Source organism: Astatotilapia calliptera, chromosome 12, assembly GCF_900246225.1.
Source record: "Astatotilapia calliptera chromosome 12, fAstCal1.2, whole genome shotgun sequence".
Classification (NCBI taxonomy): Eukaryota; Metazoa; Chordata; class Actinopteri; order Cichliformes; family Cichlidae; genus Astatotilapia; species Astatotilapia calliptera.
The window spans coordinates 25593777-25612884 of record NC_039313.1 but is presented as its reverse complement, the minus strand read 5'-3'; the positions used below and the strand labels follow the sequence as shown (position 1 = coordinate 25612884).

Sequence of the window (19108 nt, the reverse complement as noted above, 5' to 3'; positions counted from 1 at the left end):
GTATGTGACATAATGTAGCTTTGGTGGCTGCTGAGGTGGAAAGTTTTACCTGGCTTTTTTTTTTTTTTTTTAATGCTTATGGTTAAATTCTGATGAATTGAGGGCCCAGTATACCCCCCTTTACACTCTCGCACTTGTGCTAAACCCATTCTTTCCACCCATGCCTTTGGTAACAGGCAAACAGTCTGTAAAGAAGCAAGCGATGATGGTACAGGGAACCGTTGCTTACATATGTGTATGCATCCATGCGTGTGTGAGTAGCAAACTAAATAGGACATTGTGTTATACAACTAACCCCTTCCTGACATTGCTGAAGCTGGAGTGGCTCCAAGGCTTGCAGGCGCTCCAGCTCCTCTTGGTTATCTAGGTCACAGCCTCTGAGGAGAAGAGCCGCAGCAGCAGCAGCAGCCCTGCATGACACACGCTTCACTCTCCTGTCTGTCTGAATCTCCCTGCACACTCTTGACAAAACCTCAACACTGGCCCTGGTCGAATGAGGGGAAGAGTGGGAGGGAGATGCAGGAGGCAGAACAGTGGAGGGGGAAAAAAAAAGACATTAAAGATACAGAGATGCCATATGTGGAATGGTTGTGAGAGCGGTCGTCATGGAGGACACATGGAAATGGTAATATTGGGCTGAATTTATACTATACATTGGCAGCAGGAACATAATCCGCCCGACCAAAAATGACAACAGTGGTGGTGGGGGGAGTTTAAAAAAAAAAAAAGGAACAGGCTTCTTCCATAAAGTCCAATCCTTTTGCTTGTAGAAGGTGATAGAATAGAGATAGTAGGGGGCGGGGAGGGAGAGGTCTAAGGCAGCATTCTCCATCCAGCATTTATTGGAAAACGGTGCGAGTGAAGCTCTGTACTGAAATTAGTTATTGATCTATTCTCTCCCTGAAGCCCATGGGTCTTTCCCCACCGCACCTGCTCATTCTCTCATAGCCTTCTTTCACCACGGCTCATTATATCCTTCAACCTCTGCTGCGAACTGCTGTGTGTTTTTGCTTGTTTTGTAGTTCCTTTATTCACTTCAGACCACTCTGTCTGAGAGACAAGAGCTTCCAAAACAATTCTACAGAGTTCAATATCAGAATGGATTTATGAGGGGCAGGTGCCATTAGAGCTGCATGTTTTATAAATGAAAAAAGTGACTTATAGAATGTTGAAATAAAGAAAAATATGAAATCTCTTATTTCATGCTTGGGATGTTGACATATTTATTCAAAGATAATTATTTTTGCTAATTGCTTTTGCAATTCCTTTAGCAGAACACACTAAAGGACACAGGAATACCTGAAATATCTGATGCCAGGAAAGGAAATATCAGAAATCTTCAAGAAATTCATTTTATTGATATAAATCCACATTTTCCAAACAAATACTTTTTTGCATGCAAGAACCACGTACTGTGATCAAAATTACATATATGACTTTATATTTCCCTTCATGTCTGTGCTCCCTGGCTGAGTTCCCAGCTTGCCCTTAACCTTTTCATTAACCACTACTTCACCAGCTGAGAGACGTTCCGGTCTAGCCGAGGCCTTTTCCTCTGTGGAGAGCAGCCTGTGCAGGATCTCCTTGTCTTCCACTAGACAATGTCTAGACGCGGGATAATTGCAGACATCACTGAACACTCAGCTGCTGCCTGAAGCCTCATGGGAGTTGAGGTGGACTTTGGAGGGAAATGGCCAGCAGTCAGTGAAGGGGTTGGGAGCTGGAGGGGGTTCCACACCGTGCAGTCACACCCCTTTAGATTGTGTGTTTGTGTGTTTTGTTTTGGCTTCACTTATCTTTTTGCCCAGGTATCTTTATATTGTGTGTGTTTGATTGGTGAGAAGAAGAGTGTGGGAGAGGGAAAGAGAGCGTAGACATCGAAACACACAGCGCTCATACCCACAGATGTGGTGACTTCATCAGACAAACATGTACCCCTTCCTCTCGCTCTGCTGAAGTGCACTGAAATTAATGGCTGCTAACACCAAGATGAATTTGGATACCAACGTATTTCTTGCAATCGTGCTGCATTCCAGACTGTATATACTTTATCTGTTGCCTCCACACAAGACTCTTGAACGTGTAGCTTTGACTCGGTGCTGGGATATTGTGTGCGTGTGTATGTGCACATCCTCTTATGGAGGGGAGGGGACTGCTGGTTGGTCAGAGCGAGAGAGAGAGAGATGGTTGCAGGCCATGGGGTTCATATCGAGCTGGTGGGACTTAATCTCAATGGGGCTTGATTGGATGTAGGACAGCTGAATCCTGTTGGGGCAAGCCACCTTCCTCATTGTGCTCCAGGTGCTGGTTCCTGCTTTAGAGCGGCACACTCTGACTTGTGTCCTTCCATCATGAACAAATATTTTATCTGTTTACAGCTTTTACCATTTACCCCCCCCCCCCCTTTTTTTTCATAGATACTGTTCCAAAATCTGTTTGTGCACCAGTAGGGTTTTTAAAGCCTCGACTTTGGAAACAGAGTAACTCAGGCAAGTAACCAGAGCAGCACTGACACAAAACTTGTTTTCCTCTTTGAGGGAGAGCCGTTACTGAAAGTGTATAATGCGGACAACTTTTCAGCCTCACAATCCAGCTCCTATTTTAGAAGCTCTCCAGTCCACCACCCTCTGCATTTCTACAACAACTGACGCCATTTCACAGAAATTCCAGACTACTGGCGCCTGAGCTCAGCCTCCAAGAAGGACATGATGAATAGGACACACCCTTGGTATTCTAGTGAATGGTACGATATATGGCACACTGCGGTGTTACAGCCCAGATTCACTGCAGCCTTTAGCTCTTTTCAGTGCCGTTTTTCTCCCATTTTTATTTATTTATTTATTGTAATTATTATTTTTAAAGGGGTTCGAATTTGAGTGAAATGCACTGAGGCACCAGTAAGGCGAGCTCCAGCTCTTTCCAGCGCTTGGTTCCTGATCCACCTCTTTGTTGTGGTCTATGCATGCCTGCTCCAGTCACATGACTGCGTTTCTATGGCAACTCGGGTTTGAGTAATCATTTGCGTTACGACCTTTATTCCCTTGAGGAAAGGGGAGGGGGAGGTTAGACTGAGCCTGTAGAAAGAGGGAGCAAGAGGGAAAGAGAAAAGAAAGGCAGAAGGGGAGCGGCGGAGAGGCACAGGGAAGGGAAAATAGAGGGGAAAATGTTGCCCTTACTTGCCTGTATATATTTTATGTCGTATCTTAACTGCTTAGCAGCTTTTTTCCTCGCACCGTTCAGCAGATGGGAATAAATAAAAAAAGAAAAACCTGCCACTAAACACTGGGTTGTGTGCTTCAGTTTCGCCATAATGGCTTGTATTTTGTGACTCACTCTGTGACTAGGGCAGAAAAGTGAGTTTAGTTGCAGAGAGGCAGGCATGCATGTTTCATAAGGGCACACACACACACACACACACACACACACACCTCCCCTTCACTTCTTCTCAGAGGAAAGGCAGCTCTGTGCCACATGTGCAAGTCTCAGCAGAAACAGATTATGTATGTTCCTGTTTCTTGCTCTCCCGGCTGCGTTGTCATGGTAACCGAGCTCGTTCGCCACTGTTCTCTCTCTCTCTCTCTCTCTCTCCACTGTTGGGTGATTCAACCCATCAGTTGGGTTGTGTCATCTCCTAGATGGAGTTTGTAGCTCTCACTTCTCCTAAATGGGAGTTGGTCGGTTTGTGCTCCTGTTCCAGTTTGATTGTACTTTAATATAAAAGCAAAAAAAAATGCATATATATAATAATAATAATAATAATAATAATAATAAATTGTGTGCCTATATATCTGTGAAGGGTGGAGCTGGATTTTGTGGGTGCCTTCTAACAGCAGTATGGGGGGGGGGGGGGGGGGGGGGGGGATCCAGTATTGACAGGAGCTGGGCTAGAGGGGGCTGGTGATAGACACTATGGGGGTTGGTTGTGCGGTGCTGGTGGTGGTGGTGCTGGCAGCTTCCAGGTGCCTGAGACTGGGTCTGAATATGAATGAGGGGCCCCTGGTTCTCCAGAGATGGTGGCTGGGGAGAGAGCAGCTAAAACCAGAGACCAGCAGAGCCTGGCTGCTGGTTGAGAGGCCCCCACAAGCTGCTGACAGGAGCTGGAGCTAGCCATCACGTTAATTAGCGTTTTTTACTTTTGCAGCAGCGAATAGGGGGAGTGGGTTAGAGAGGGATGTGGGGGTGGTATATGACTCATAGACACAGTATGGTTTATTCATGATGGAGGAAGGGTGTGTGTGTGAGAGAGAGAGTGTGTGTGTGAGGGAGAGAGAGAGAGGGGAAACCGACATTTGATTTGCACACAGTCGTGTGTGTGTGTGTGTGTGTGTGTGTGTGTGTGTGTGTGTGTGTGTGTGTGTGTGTTTGTGTTGCCTTAGTAGATCACTGATTGGCACCAAGCCAAGATATTATTATGTCTTCAACACTGGGCATTCACTGTTATTTTCATTCAGGGTTTTTTCCTGCAATTTACAACTCTTGTCTGAAATGAGATTCTTTTTCTTTGAAACCAGATCTTTGTTCTAATTTCGCGGTGCACACGTGCAACAGGAAATTTTACACAGCACACACTTATTTCCGCGTCTGCTGAGACTTTATTGATCGTCTTCTGTTGAGGCCTGTCTGAGAAGCATGGGGCTGATGAAATGGTCAGAGGTGCCTCCCTCACAGGTGACCTGACCTTGTCTCCCTATGCCTCAGCCCCCAACAGTGAGGGATGCACATGATCAATAGATTGGTCTTTTACCCACACCAAATACCCAGATCTCTCCCCAATCCAGCTCCGGCAACGCTGAGGAGGAGAGCTGCTGCAATGTACCGAACATTCAAGAAGAGTCTGCGAGCTTGCCTCCTATCAGAGAAGGCAATGTCTAAGCTTAGGTGTTTGTTTGTTTGTGTGTGCATATAAGAGTGTGTAAGGGGAGGTTGCATTACAGCTATGCTATTGTCTAATTGTCTCTTCTTATCATTAGTGACAACCATGACCTCTGTTATTGGCATATCTGCATTCTGCCTGCACTGCAGAGCCTCCACCACGCTACTCGCAACGTTTTCTCTCCCAAGAGCGGCAGGGCCCATGCCTCATAAATACAAACACAATCTCTCCTACACCTCCTGACTGCAGGACAGGACTCCACACATATCTGCCCGTGGAGCGCAGCCCATTTGCATACATATTAAAGTGACGCCTCAGAAAAAAGGAAGAGAGAGAAAGAGGGGGGGATGAGGGTAGGAGGAGAGGGGAGGGCGAGAGCGGGTATATGCAAACAAGGCTTTCATCTAATATGCAAGAACCGGCATTGCTCTGGCATAAATCTGCATCTGAGCTCAGGCAATGCGAGCAGACCCCATTTGACAGTAAATGGGCTAGGGATGGCTGTCAGATTCACAGGGGAGCTGTGTGCTACCGTACAAAGAACAGGGACCATTGATCAGTATGGCATATCGCAGATAGCAAGAACTACAAGGTTACAATTTTGCACGCTAAGTTAAACTTATAAATGGGATTTGGGGGGGTGGGGGAGTTTAAAAATATTTCAACATTCACTAAACTAAATAAAATGTATTAATTAGTGAAATTTAGACTTGCTTGTAATCACATTTACTTTTTGATATTTAATCAGAATATGGCTAGGATAATTTTTTATGCTAAGCTAACCATGCCATTTTAGAGATTGTGCAGAGCTTCAGCAAAAACTTAGCAAGAAAACAACATCATTGTCACTGTGTGTCATTACCCTCAGCCCCTTTTGATTCTACAAAACATGGAACATTGCATTTTAGAACCGCTGAAGTGAACATCCATTTGTTGGTGCTAGACTGGATAAAACGGAGGGACACTGTGATTGGTTGACGCATTGTGCTCTGTTGTGGTTGATTATTAAGTTTTTAACTCTGACTGACTAAACAGCCAAACACATCTAAAGGCAGACAAAGGCAGACTTTGCAAGGGGGTACATTTTCACTGCTCAAGAAGCAGGTTTATCGAAGTCCAGCTCTCCTAAATGTCGAGGACCTGGACAGGTTTTATGACTCTCATTGCCATACGACCTGTTTTATATATATATATATATATATATATATATATATATATATATATATATATATATATATATGTATATATATAGATTTTGAGAAAGTTTGCAATTGATTACTTTGTTGTTTGTGTATCATTCAACCTTTTTACTTTTTTCTTATTTCAATTTTTTAAATGTCATAATTTTTTTTAAATTTAGAGCTTTGGGTTGCAAATGCGGTGGAGGAAGCACACTTGGAGTCATGGATTCTCTTCACACGCATGCAATTTATTTACAAAAAAAGAAATACTGATAGCCAGGCAGCACAGGTTGGTGGTACGACAAACCTAAAAGGAACTTGAACAAACAAACTTAAAACCGTTTAAAAAAAAGAAATCAACTAAACTCATAAAGCTTAAGCTTCTCCCCAAAACAAATCATGTAAGCATTAATCAATTAGCTTATACTATACACTCTTACCCAAAACATGACAAAGATATTGCGTTTATCACTTCTGAGACTTCTATACAAAAATCACAAATACAGAACTTTACTGACAGTAATTAAAAGACTGTTTAAACAAAAGACTGTCAAACTCTCCTGTGTTTCTAACTACTTGGTAAGATCCTAATTCCCTCCTATAGTATAAAGAGACTATTTCCTGTACGGCAGTCTGGACCTCAAAGATGGTAGCAACATAAAACAGAGCAACCTTCAAGCATTCTGGTAATACTGATAAGCCAACTTTGCAATAAATGATTCAGAATACATGGGCCCATTGTGTAATTATTTTATGGTATGAAATTATAACTTGGGAAATGCTTAGGATTACCAGAAATATGCATTTTATTTCACTCACTTAGGACTTCAAACAAACCTGAAGAAGGAATGGTCTACAGCCGCATTAGCATCACATTCACAACTAAAACAACAACTCTATTTTGCCAACAAGATGTAATAAAACAATGGAAATTGCCATTCTAGCATGTTGTGGGCTATATGTAGCCTTAGTCCTCCAGAGGCATACCGGGTTACCCTGTGACAGGGCTGTTGGTTGGACATTTTAAATGTATTGGTGGTTTCAGTTTGAGCTTTGTGGTTCCAAAAATCGTTTGTACTTTGAATCATCATACACCATATTAGTACCTCACAGAAGCGTGTCCCACTGACGTATTCATAACTTGGAATTTTTAAATAAAATTCCATTGGGGAATTTTTGAGAGCACAATATGCAGGTTCAAAGTCAGAATTCAAACAGGTGACAGTAATCGTAATCATTCATAATATGAAAATTACTTTACAATGTTCTGCTGGGAAACTTTGGTTCCTGGTATTGACTTTAACATTGTTACAGAACAAGCACACTCTGACAGCATTAGTTTCTGGCAGCATTGGGCAACATGCCCTGCAATACTGTAAAACCTGCTCAGGAATGGTTCAAGGATCATGAAAAAGACCTGAAGACATTGTCTCGGTTTCCAAACCCAACAGATCCCATGAGCCATTCACAGAAAGACAGAGTGTAGTTCCCCCATATTAGCTTCTCTTCACTGGCTCCCTGTTAAATCCAGAATCAAATTTAAAGTCCTCCTCCTCATCTAGACAGTCTTTATTAATAAACCAAAAGACCACTTCACTCTCAGACTACAGGCTTACTTGTGGTTCCTAGTGTATTTAAAAGCAGAATGGGACACAGACCCTTCAGTTTCAGGCCCCTCTTCTGTGGAACCAGCTCCCAGTTTGGATTCAGGAGACAGACTATGCTTTTAGGATTAGACTTAAAGCTTTCCTTTTTGATAACAGATATAGTTAGGCTGTATCAGATGACCCTGAACCTTCCTTGAGTTATTCTGCAATCGGCCTGCTGCTGGAGGGTTCCCATGATCCACTGAGCATTTCTTCTTCACTCCCCTGTTTTCACTCGCTGTGTTTATGACCCACTTTGAATTTAATCAATAGTTATTATTAATCCTTGTCTCTCTTCCACTGTATTTTATCTCCAATATTTCTACTCTGTCACCCCAAAACAGCAGATGACTGCCCCGTCCTGAGCCTGGTTTTGTTGGAGGTTTCTTCATCTTAAAAGGGAGTTTTTCCTTCCCACTGTCACCAAGTGCTTGCTCAAAAGGGGTTGTCTGATAGTTGCTGAGTTGTCTGAGTTTACTCTCTGTTATTGTAGGGTTTTTACCTTACAATTTAAAGTGCCATGTGGTGACTGTTGTAGAAATTTGGCACTATATAAATAATACTGAATTATAGATAAAATTAAATTCACAACCCACAGTATCCAAAATGATCCACTGTGGATTTATGCTCAAACATAACACAGTCGTTTATGTGTCACGGGAACCTTACGCAATAATATGCAGGTGGTATTAATCAGTCAATTAATTAAAAATCAGGTGGAGAAAGAGCTATCACACTTCCTAGACAAAAATGTAGCATCATCTCTGTTAGCATTAGAGCAGGATTACAGCTGTGCTTCAGTACAGTCTCACAAAAAAGTAACAATCTTTACATTTAGACAGCCACTTTTCATTTATTTCTAAAATTTATGCTAAGCTAAGCAAACCATCTGTTAGGCAGAGGAACATACATATTTATCATTCACATTATAGAGTGATAGAGATCTTACATGTAAGTAATGGAAAGGGCAAAATGTAAAATGTCAGACTGTATTCTGTATTGCCTTGTGATCCCATTAACTTACACTGAAATATACAGTATGTATTGTTTTGGAGCAGGCAGATCATGCTTCTACAGCACTCTTGCACAAGCAGAAGTAGAGCACATGATGGCAGTGCTAAAGCAAAAAAAACAAAAAACAAAAAAAACTGATGAAACTTTACTTACTGTCTCCAGAAACTGGAGTGCTGCCATGAGCGCTGGGTTTCCCCTAACTCTGCGAGTATTTCATGTTGGACACCCTTGAACTCCCTTTCCTGTTTTCCTGCCTGAGCATGTCGCATTGAAGCACGCCATTCTGTCTGTACAGGTGATCTTACGCACAGGAAATGGAAACTCTGATTGTGTATGTGTGTGTGCTGCTTGAGGTGGGTGGGTGCGTGGGGGGGGGGGGGGGGGGGGGGGGGTGAAACAGGATATGTTGGGAATAACACAAAGCACAAAAAGTGTCACATGATCTGAAGCGAAGGGTTGATTTATTTGGCTTCAGAAAGAATCTGTTGCATGTGGTTTGGAGGAGAGAATGTTTTCCTTCTTTGCTCTCAGTGTGCTCAGACACAACACATGGAAACATTTTCTGAGAGGCCATGGGTCTGTGAAAAAAAAAGAGCTCCAGACATTTTATTTCTTCTCCCTCTTTTCATAGCTTTTTTAGAACTTTTTTCTCCCTCAAACTGATTGAATTACATACATCTGTTTGCCACATGTAGAAAGAAACTCCCTAATGAATATTTGTATTGCATTTGATAATCACGATGTGCAATTAGTTATTGATTTTTTTTTTTTTTTGCAATATTTGTCACTCTTACATGTTTTAATATTAGACAAAGATAACCCAAAGAAATACAGATGCAGTTTTTAAATGATGGATTAAGGATTAAGTTATCTAAAACCATCTGAGCCTAAGTGAAAAAGTAGCTACTCCCCTTAAATCATAAATTAACTGCAATTAACCACTTTTTCTTTAAAGCTAGCCACACCGACGCCTGATTACTGCCAGACCTGCTGAATCAAGAAATCACTGAAATAAAATCAGTCTGACAAAGTGAAGCAGGCTAAAAGATCTCAAAAAGCAATCATCATACCATGATCTAAAAAAAACCCCGAGAAACAAAGTCAGTGACATCTATCAGTCTGGAAACGGTTGTGAAGCCATTTCTAAGGCTTTTGGACTCTAGTCAACTGTGGAGAGACCCATTATACACAAATGGAGAAAACTTGGAACAGTGGTTCCCAAGAGTTGCAGGGCTACCAAAAGAACTCAAAGAGTGCATCGACTCATCCAGGAGGTCACAACAGGACACAGAACAGCATCTAAAGAATTACAAACCTCACTTGTCCTGGTTAAGGTCAGAGTTGAATAATAAGAAAGAAAACTGAGCAAAAATGGCATCAATGGGAGAGCTGCTATGTGAAAGCACTGCTGACCAAAACCCCCACAAAGGCTCGTCTTACATTTGCCAAAAAACATCTTGATGATCCTCGAGACTTTGGGGAAAATATTCTCTGGACTGATGAAACACAAGTTGAACTTTTTGGAGGGTTTGAATCCTGTTACATCTGGAGAAAAACTACCACACCATGTAAGTGGTAGTGTGATGGACTGAAGCTGCTTTGCTGCTCCAGGATCTCGATGCCTTGCCATTATTGATGGAACCATGAATTCTGCTCTTTACTAGAGAAGGTCGAGCCTTCAGTTCATGCCCTGAAGCTTAAGCACACTTGGGGTTATGCAGCAGGACAATGATCCAAAACACACCAGCAAGTCCACCTCTGAATGGCTCAAAACGACTTAAATCCAATTAAGATGCTTTAACCTTAAACATTACCTTAGGCATAACCTTAAACATTGTTGTTCTTGCTTGAAAACCCTCTAATGTGTCTGAATTGAAACAATTCTGCAAAGGAAATTTGCTAAAATTCCTCCACAGCAATGTGAAAGACTCATTGCCAAGCTTGGTTGCAATTCTTGCTGTCAGTGGTTGCAGAACCAGTTATTAGATTTAGGGGGCAATTCCTTTTTCAGATAAGGCCAGCTAGGTTTGGATAACTTTTATTCTTCAATGAATGACATCACCATTTAAAAACTAGATTTTATATCTACACCGGCTTTCTTTGACTAATATTTAGATATGTTTTATGGTCTGAAACATAACAAAAAAATAAATTAGGAAGGGCGCAAATACTTTTTCACAGTAGTGCATTAATAGTTTTAGTAAAAATCTACTGTAAGCCTTGTGTACCAAGTGATGGGATCCTCGTTGGTTTCACAAAAGTGTGGCAAAGGATTTATATCAATGAACATCCTATTTACAGCCTCTATTTCAGTCTGTAATAAATATACTTCCACTCATATGAGACAGTTGCATGTCTGCTCTATTGTCTGCCATAAATATGCTGGAAGGCTTGGTTAAATATTGATAACACCAATTTTCTGCCTCCCCCCCCCCTTACCCCACACACCTTCTCTCCATCACCACCCCACACAAGCAAGTGCACACACACACAAAACCCCTCCTCGTTTCCCTCCCTCTATCTCGCGGTTATTTCACCCTCACAGTAACCTTGCTTATGCATATTGCATATGTAAATAAAGCACCCCGCCTCTGAAGTAATTGTGTGCATCTTCTACAGAGCTGCACATCTCAGCTTAGAGTTTAAGAAGAAGCACTGAGGACAGAGTGAATTCTCTTTGTTTACTAGTGATTCTTTTCTGTTTGAGCCCAACTCAACAACTAACTGTTTATCGATAAGCAAAGCACTTTAAGCTCACTCCTATATCTGTCTCATTTTAAGATTAGGTATGTGTGGGGCGTGGAGTCCACAGTTTGTGAAATTTAAAATAATCTTTTAAGAGAATAGAGAATTAAGCCATGACAATTTCACCAAGAACTTCCATCTTCTGTGTGTTTGCAGTGCTTCACTTGTTCCATATTATAGCCTTATTCAAAAATGGACTAAATTTATTTTTCACCTCAAAATTCTACACACAATATCCCCTTAATGACAAAGTGGAAAAAGTTTGCAAATTTAATAACGATAAAAAATATGACGTGTACATGACAATTCAAAGATGTTTGCTAATTACTTTGAAGCAGCTTTGGGGACAATTACAGTCTCGAGTCTTTTTGAGTATAATGCTACAAGCTTGCAACACCTATTTTGGGTCAGTTTCTTCGTCGGTGCGCAGCCATTTTCAGATCTCGCCAGAGATGTTCAGTTGGGTTCAAGTCTGGGCTCTGGCTGGGCCACTCAAGCACATAAACATAGTGGTCCCAAAGCCACTCCTTGGATGTCTTGGCTGTGTCCTCAGGGTCATTGTCCTGCTGGTAGATGAAGCTTCTTCCCAGTCCGAGGTCCGGAGCGCTCTGATGTCCCTGTACATTGCTGCGTTCATCCCTCAACCCTGACTTGACTCCCAGTTCCTAAAGCATAGCATGATGCTACCACCACCATTTCTGTAGGGATGGCATTGGCCAGGAGATGTGTGGTGCCTGGTGAACTCCAATCAAACACCTGACAATTTATCATTTAAAACAGGAAACAGCTCAATTTTAAGTTTCATGGCAAAGGCAGTAAATACTTGTGTACATGTTATATTTCTGTTTTTCACTTTTAATAAATTTGCAAGAATATCAAGCAATTTCTTTTCACTTTCCTGATTATAGCGTATTGTTTTTGGTAGAATCTTGAAGTGAAAAATTAAATGAATCCATATAACCCTAACATCAGAAGGGCCCGTCAACAAAATGTTTGAGTGAGGTTTACTACTTCATTCAGGAACATACTGAATATTATTTAAGATTTATCACTTAAAGTGTGCACTATAATAATGCATTATTAGTTATTTTTTTAAGTATTAACTGGAAACACACAAAAATGCTTGTCTAATTGAAAGCTGGAAGTAATGCTTACAGCACTTTTTAAACTTTGGTTTTCCTTACTTTTAAAGGTTTGTTTATGTTTACTGTATTCATGTCAACTCAGCTCTGTGAGCTTTCCAAGCGGTAATTCGTAGTGTGTCTGTGTTACCTGACACTGTATAGCCAGTGTTTCTAGTACTTTGTCAACATTAAGGGGAAATCTGGAATAAAAATATCAGATTGTTAATGTTACATGTCCAAACAAAAAAAATCAATGTTCAAAGTATCTGTGTAACCGGTGTGATTCTGCGTTGTGTCTGATAAAAAAGGTAAAAGAAAGAAAGACCTCCAAGTAAATAATTTGCCCACTCCAGCTCCTCTCCCACAGGGGAATTGTAGGAAAAGGGCTGGCATATATTTTTACATTAAACATAAAATATGCATTTACACGTAACATATTTGACATAAGATAAAACAAAAACAACAACATGAAATCCGACATCCATCCATCCATCCATTTGCTACCGCTTATCCTTTTCAGGGTTGCGGGGGGCGCTGGAGCCTATCCCAGCTGTCATAGGGCGAGAGGCGGGGTACACCCTGGACAGGTCGCCAGTCTGTCCCAGGGCCAACACACAGGGACAAACAACCATTCACACTCACATTCATTCGCACATTCACACCTAGTGACAATTTGGATTATCCAATTAACCTATCCCCACAAGCTGCATGTCTTTGGACGGTGGGAGGAAGCCGGAGTACCCGGAGAGAACCCACGCAAACACGGGGAGAACATGAACATGAAATCCGACATACCTGATAAAAAAGGTAAAAGAAAGAAAGACCTCCAAGTAAATAATTTGCCCACTCCAGCTCCTAGACCAAATACAAACAGTGGGGAAGAGGGTTAGCTCAACCCACCACAGCTCCCAAGCTAGCAAGGAGTATATATTCATGCTAGCATTTATGGCGCCTAAAACACATTTATGATACACACATACTACACACTTATAACATCTTACAAAAACAGGCTTAATAATGACAATAACTGAACTAACATCGCAATCATAAACATCAGGGTGGCTAAATATGAATTATGTGTGTTTCAGGGTGTTGGAAAGAAATGACACCCACCTCTCCCACAGGGGAATTGTAGGAAAAGGGGAGAGGCAAAAGGGGTACACTGTATTTATAGTATTGCACCAAAGAAGAAGAAGAAAAGAATGAGGAGGGGCTCTAACTGATAATGAACACAACTACAGGCTTGGAGGTCCTAAAAGTCAGGTATAAAAGGAGTAGTTTGGGAACACATTTTGTGTAATTATAACAATGTGATTTATGACTCTGTTACATCTGCACGGATTTTACATATTTATTCAATAACTTTAGGCTGCTAAAGCATCAGTGTAATTTAAATTCCAATTACGAATTATTTTGTAAAAACAAGATGAACTCATATCTATCTTTTGGTCTCAGTGGTAGTCAAACTGTAGCCGTATGAAGTAACAACTGCTGATAAATAAAAGAGACTCACAATTTCACTAGAAATTGTTTGAAAATGTCCAGGAATATTTACTTTGATTAAAAATTTCCAAACATAAATGTGTGCCTTCTCTTTCACACTTTTGAATGAAATTCGGTAGCTCAGTTTTCAACTATTTATCCTACTGCATAGCAATGACATTTTATCAACTATGGGATCTGATTTATAAATTATGTAGTTATATTCTGCAGTTAGTTCCAATATCACTATGCCTATATTGTACATATAACATATAACGTATACATATAAAAATGTTGGACAAAGACACAGAAGACAGACGTTTTACAGTTTTGCCTTTGGACCCTGCCACAATGGATTTTAATTCAGACAATTAAATGTGATTGAAGTGCAGCGTTTCAGCTTTAATTCAAAGGGTTTTACAAAAACTTAGCATTAACTGCTTAGCAATTATGCCTATTTTTAAAAACAGTCCCTTATTTAAGGCTCAAAGGTAATTGCAAAAACAAACAGAAGTTTAAATATAAGCACTGAGTGTTCTTGACTTGGTTAACTGATGAAAAGTTGTCTTTCTAAAGTGTGGACATAAGTCTGTCATCATGCACTTTCAATGTCTTCTGTGGTCTTTCCGGACTTTTGGTGTTGCTGAGCTTTCCAGTGCATTCCTTCTTTTTTAAGAATGTACTAGATTGGTTATTTGAACACTTCTTAAGTTTTACCTACACTGCAAAGCTATGAAATACAAACTCTGAATTATCTTCAAATATTATATTTGCTTTATTTGTCATGAAATAACAAGGGACCATGAAACTGTCAGTCAATTATCCAGTTTCTTTTCAGCCTCTCAGACTGAGGGATTGTCTACACTGATAGCTGCAATTTCTAATCAGTTTATGCCAAATTTTTGTTTAAGCCCTTAAATTAATGGAAAGTCTGTACTTTAGTCACATATTGATTGTTTGATTTAAATTCCAATGTGGGGAAACCTCATGGAGCTAACTGTATATTGTAAATTTGGTAAATTGACCCATTTAATTTCTTTTCTGCATCTAAGTGCTTTCTGTCTTGCATTCACACTCCAATGCACACATCGGAAGCATCTTGGAGTTCTGCATCCTGCCCAAGGATACTTTGGCATGCTGACTGGACCAGCCAAGAATCAAACCACCAGCCTTCTTATGACTAGATGACCTGCTCTACCTCCTGAGCCACAGTCACCATATATTCCCTAAAGCTATACTTTATTATACTTTGTGGCTGTCTGATTATGGCAAATATAACAATAATAATTATTATGGTCAGAACTGAAAGAACAATAATTGAACCCAATTGCTCAGTGAACTTTTATCAGTGGCATTCCTTGAATTTAATTCAAGAAATTTCTCTACTTGCAGTAATTCAACTTAACAGAATAAATAACGAAGATATGTGAACTGGGTACATTTGGGTTACTATGCTGTGCTTGAGCTAATACAATTCTTTAAAAGCCAACTTAGTGTGACTAGATACACCGTGGATTTAGAGTGGCTTTGCTCTCAGTAAATTATGAATGTACAGTCTGACACTAACGGTTATATTATTAGGATTGCCTCTAACAGCAGATCTAGTGTGAATGAACTCTCATGTGTCTAAAAGCTCTTTGTGGAGAAATTATCTGACATCTGTGCCCCACATCTGTTTGTATGTACACATAGACACAGATGGCTTACATCAACACCTGGATGTGACTTTGATTTCCTGCCAAATAGGTGGATCGGGATGACAGTCACTATTATGGGTATCATGCTCTGTTAATACTGTAAAGTGCAAATTGGCACGTGTGCAGGCTCAGGAATGTAGTTTAACAGAAGAGTATTATGTTGTATTTTACAATACCGAGTTTGATTCACGTGTCTTTTTTCATAAACAATTATCCCCATTTTGCACATAGAAATATTATTAATGGTTATACATGTTACGTTTGCCACCTCTCTGCATGGATTTGGGGTTACAAAAAATTGTTTATAACACTGGTGACAGTGTCAAAGTATAAAGAGTCCCTAACCCCAGATTTCTGTTCCACTTTAAAGAAAATAAATAAAAATGAAATGGCAGTACCTTACATAAATTATTATATATTTGGTTTCATATTAGCCACTGATTTGGTAATGATCAGACACTTTATGTGTATTTGTATTCTACTTCATTTGTATTTTAATCATGTTGCATTGCTTCTTCTTTTTTAAACCTTTTTATGGTCTTTGCAAGCGGAAGCAAGAAAGCCCATGACATGAGCTTTTTGGGTCTTTAACTCTCCTGTTATATCCTCCTGAGAACCGAGGAAAAAGTATGTGGCAGCAGCGTAAGGTTTTCACAAGTTTTATTGTAAACACAAGAATAAACAATGGTGAGACGGGAGTATGTGGTGAACCATGCCTTCTGTCTGGGTTCATACCTGGAAGCAGGCATCTGGCAGTGGTCAGCATTGTGATGCTGCCAATCCAAGGGATGGCTAATGGTTGAAGAAGGCCAGAGGGTCGTTGATCCAATTAATGATGGCGGATCGGGCAGACTGGAAACATAGTGTCTATTGGGAGTGCTGGAAACCAGGTCTGGTTCATCCAGAAGAGCCTGGTGAATTGTCTCCTTGATTCCCCGGGTGAGGGAGCCCAGTCTACATGGTGATGGGAGGATGTTCTCAGGTTCTGACTGGTCGGTGTTGGAAGAGAATTGGAAGAGAATCTGGTTGTTGTTGGAAGAGAATCAGTGGATTTTATATTTCTGGAACCTGGATGATAAGAAATGAAGAAATTGAAGCGGCCAGAAAACAAAGACCAATGAGCCTGGTGAGCATTGAGCCTCTTGGTGGCTTTAGGGTAAGTTGTGGTTGGTCCAAATAATAAACGGTTATTCGGTTCCTCCTAGCCAACGTGACAATTCCTCTAAGGCTAACTTGATAGTGAGTAACTCATAATCCCGCACATCATAATTTTGTTCTGGGGGTGTTAGTCAGTGAGAGAAAAAAGCACAAGGCTGCAGCTTACCTTGAGGTCCAGACTGCTGAGCGAGCACAGCCCCAGGAACTGAATCACAGACATCCACTTTCACAATAAACTGCTTCACAATATCTGGGTGGACAAGGACGGGTACAGAAGAGCTGAAGAGTTGTTTCGGTTTGACAAAGCTGCCTCAGCTTCTTTCTTTTTTTTTTTATAACTTTTTATTTGTCAGTTTACAGTATGAGAATACAAAACTTACGGTCAGCATAGGAGACATACACAATTCCAGTAATAGCATCTTCTTACATCATGGTAATATTCAATTATTCAGTACAAAGGGAGTACACAACCCATTTTTCCCAGAGCTTCTTGAATTTCTCAAGCTCGAGTCTAAGGGCAAAGGTAAGTCTTTCCATTCCAAAAATTTCTTCCACTATCCCACGCCATTGGGCCCTAGTTGGAGGGTCTGCCTTTTGCCATCTTCGGGTTATGGCCTTCCTGCAGCCAGCCAAAAGTATTTTCAATAAATAATTATCTTTATGTGGGAGTGCCGTAGGCAATTTGCCAAGATACAACGTATCAAATGAGTAGACTATTTTAATCCCAATTATTTTGTATATCTCAAGGGCCACCTCCCCCCAATATGGCTGGGTCCTTGGGCAGGCCCAGAAGACATGAAAATGGTTTGCCATGGGGGTTCCACAACCTCTCCAACATAGGCCCTGGCTCTGTGAGCCTGTTTGCCGAGCTGTGAGTTTAGGAGTGATAAAGAATCTCACTACATTCTTCCAACCAAACTCTCTTAAGGACCTTGAATTTGCAGTGGTAGCCTGAGAGTCACATATTCCCCACCAGCTGTCCTCTGAAATTAGTGAGCCTGATTCCCTCTCCCATTTCTGCTTAATGTACAACGTAGAGTGATTTTTAGAGGCTTGTATACTACCGTATATTTTTGAGACCATCTTTTTAGAGTCCTTTCTCTTGTATGCCTCTTGGAAGATATGAATTAGGTCATATTCGTTTTCATCTCTGATTAGTAACGTCTTGTTGTAATAGTCTCTAACCTGCAAGTATCTAAAGAAGTCATGCTTTGCCAGTCCATATGTATCTGAGATGGTTTCATAGCTTTGGAATCCCCCATTTGTTGCTAGTGAACAAAAAGAAGTAATTCCTCTCTGAGACCACTGTTTAAAGGTCCCATCCAGCCTGGCAGGCACAAACTCCGGGTCATAAGCTATCCAATTCAAGGTCCTAGCCTGTTTTTCTATTTGTAGTTTCCCCACTACCCTGAACCATAGTTTCAGGGTGAACCGGGTCAAATGGTTCAAATCTTTGTAAAATTTTTCAGCTTGGTTCTTATTTCCTAAAAGTGACTGTAGTGGGAAGTCTAATTGTGTAATTTCCATATTTTTCCATTTAGCTTCAAAGTTTGGGGAGCACCAGTTTACCAGGGGCTTCAGTTGTGCGGCGTAGTAGTAATCTTGTAAGCAGGCCAAAGCTCTCCCTCCCTTCTCTTTTTTTAGTTGCAGCGTTTTGTACTGGACCCTCGGTCGTCTGCCGTTCCAGATGAACCGTGAGATCCATCTGTCCCACTCGTCAAATTGTTTTTGGGGTATCTCCAGGGGTAGTGACTGGAAGAGATAGAGGATTCGAGGCAGAACGTTCATTTTAATTATTTCTATTCTATTACTCATATCCAATGGGAGGAGAGAGACCACCGAGTTAGGTCAGATTTGATCTCTTTGTTGAGGGGGCAATAATTAATTTCATAGAGTCTAGACATGTCTTTCATTAGGTTTACTCCCAAGTATTTTATTGTGGGAGAGTCCCATTTGAAGTTAAATTTCTTTACAGTTTCCGGTCGAGGTGTATAATTGAACGTAAGGGATTGAGTTTTTTGAATATTTAGTTTATAGCCAGAGTAGTGATTGTAGGCTTTTAGTAAGGTCATCAATTGGAACAAACTAGATTCAGGATTTGTAATAAAAAGAACATCATCCGCGAACATACAAGTCTTGTGTTCTTCACCCCTGATCATTATTCCTTGTATTTCAGAGTTTTCTCTAA

The 19108-nt window shown here is 40.8% G+C and overlaps 1 long non-coding RNA gene across 1 annotated transcript; it reads right to left on the bottom strand.

Annotated features, from left to right (window-relative positions):
• Window positions 1-54: 54 nt before the first annotated feature.
• LOC113033962 (uncharacterized) lies at window positions 55-8982 on the bottom strand. The gene is made up of 2 exons (XR_003274103.1): window positions 8868-8982; window positions 55-485 (listed from the first exon to the last, which is right to left on the bottom strand). It is a non-coding gene; the product is annotated as an uncharacterized LOC113033962 (long non-coding RNA).
• Window positions 8983-19108: the final 10126 nt, after the last annotated feature.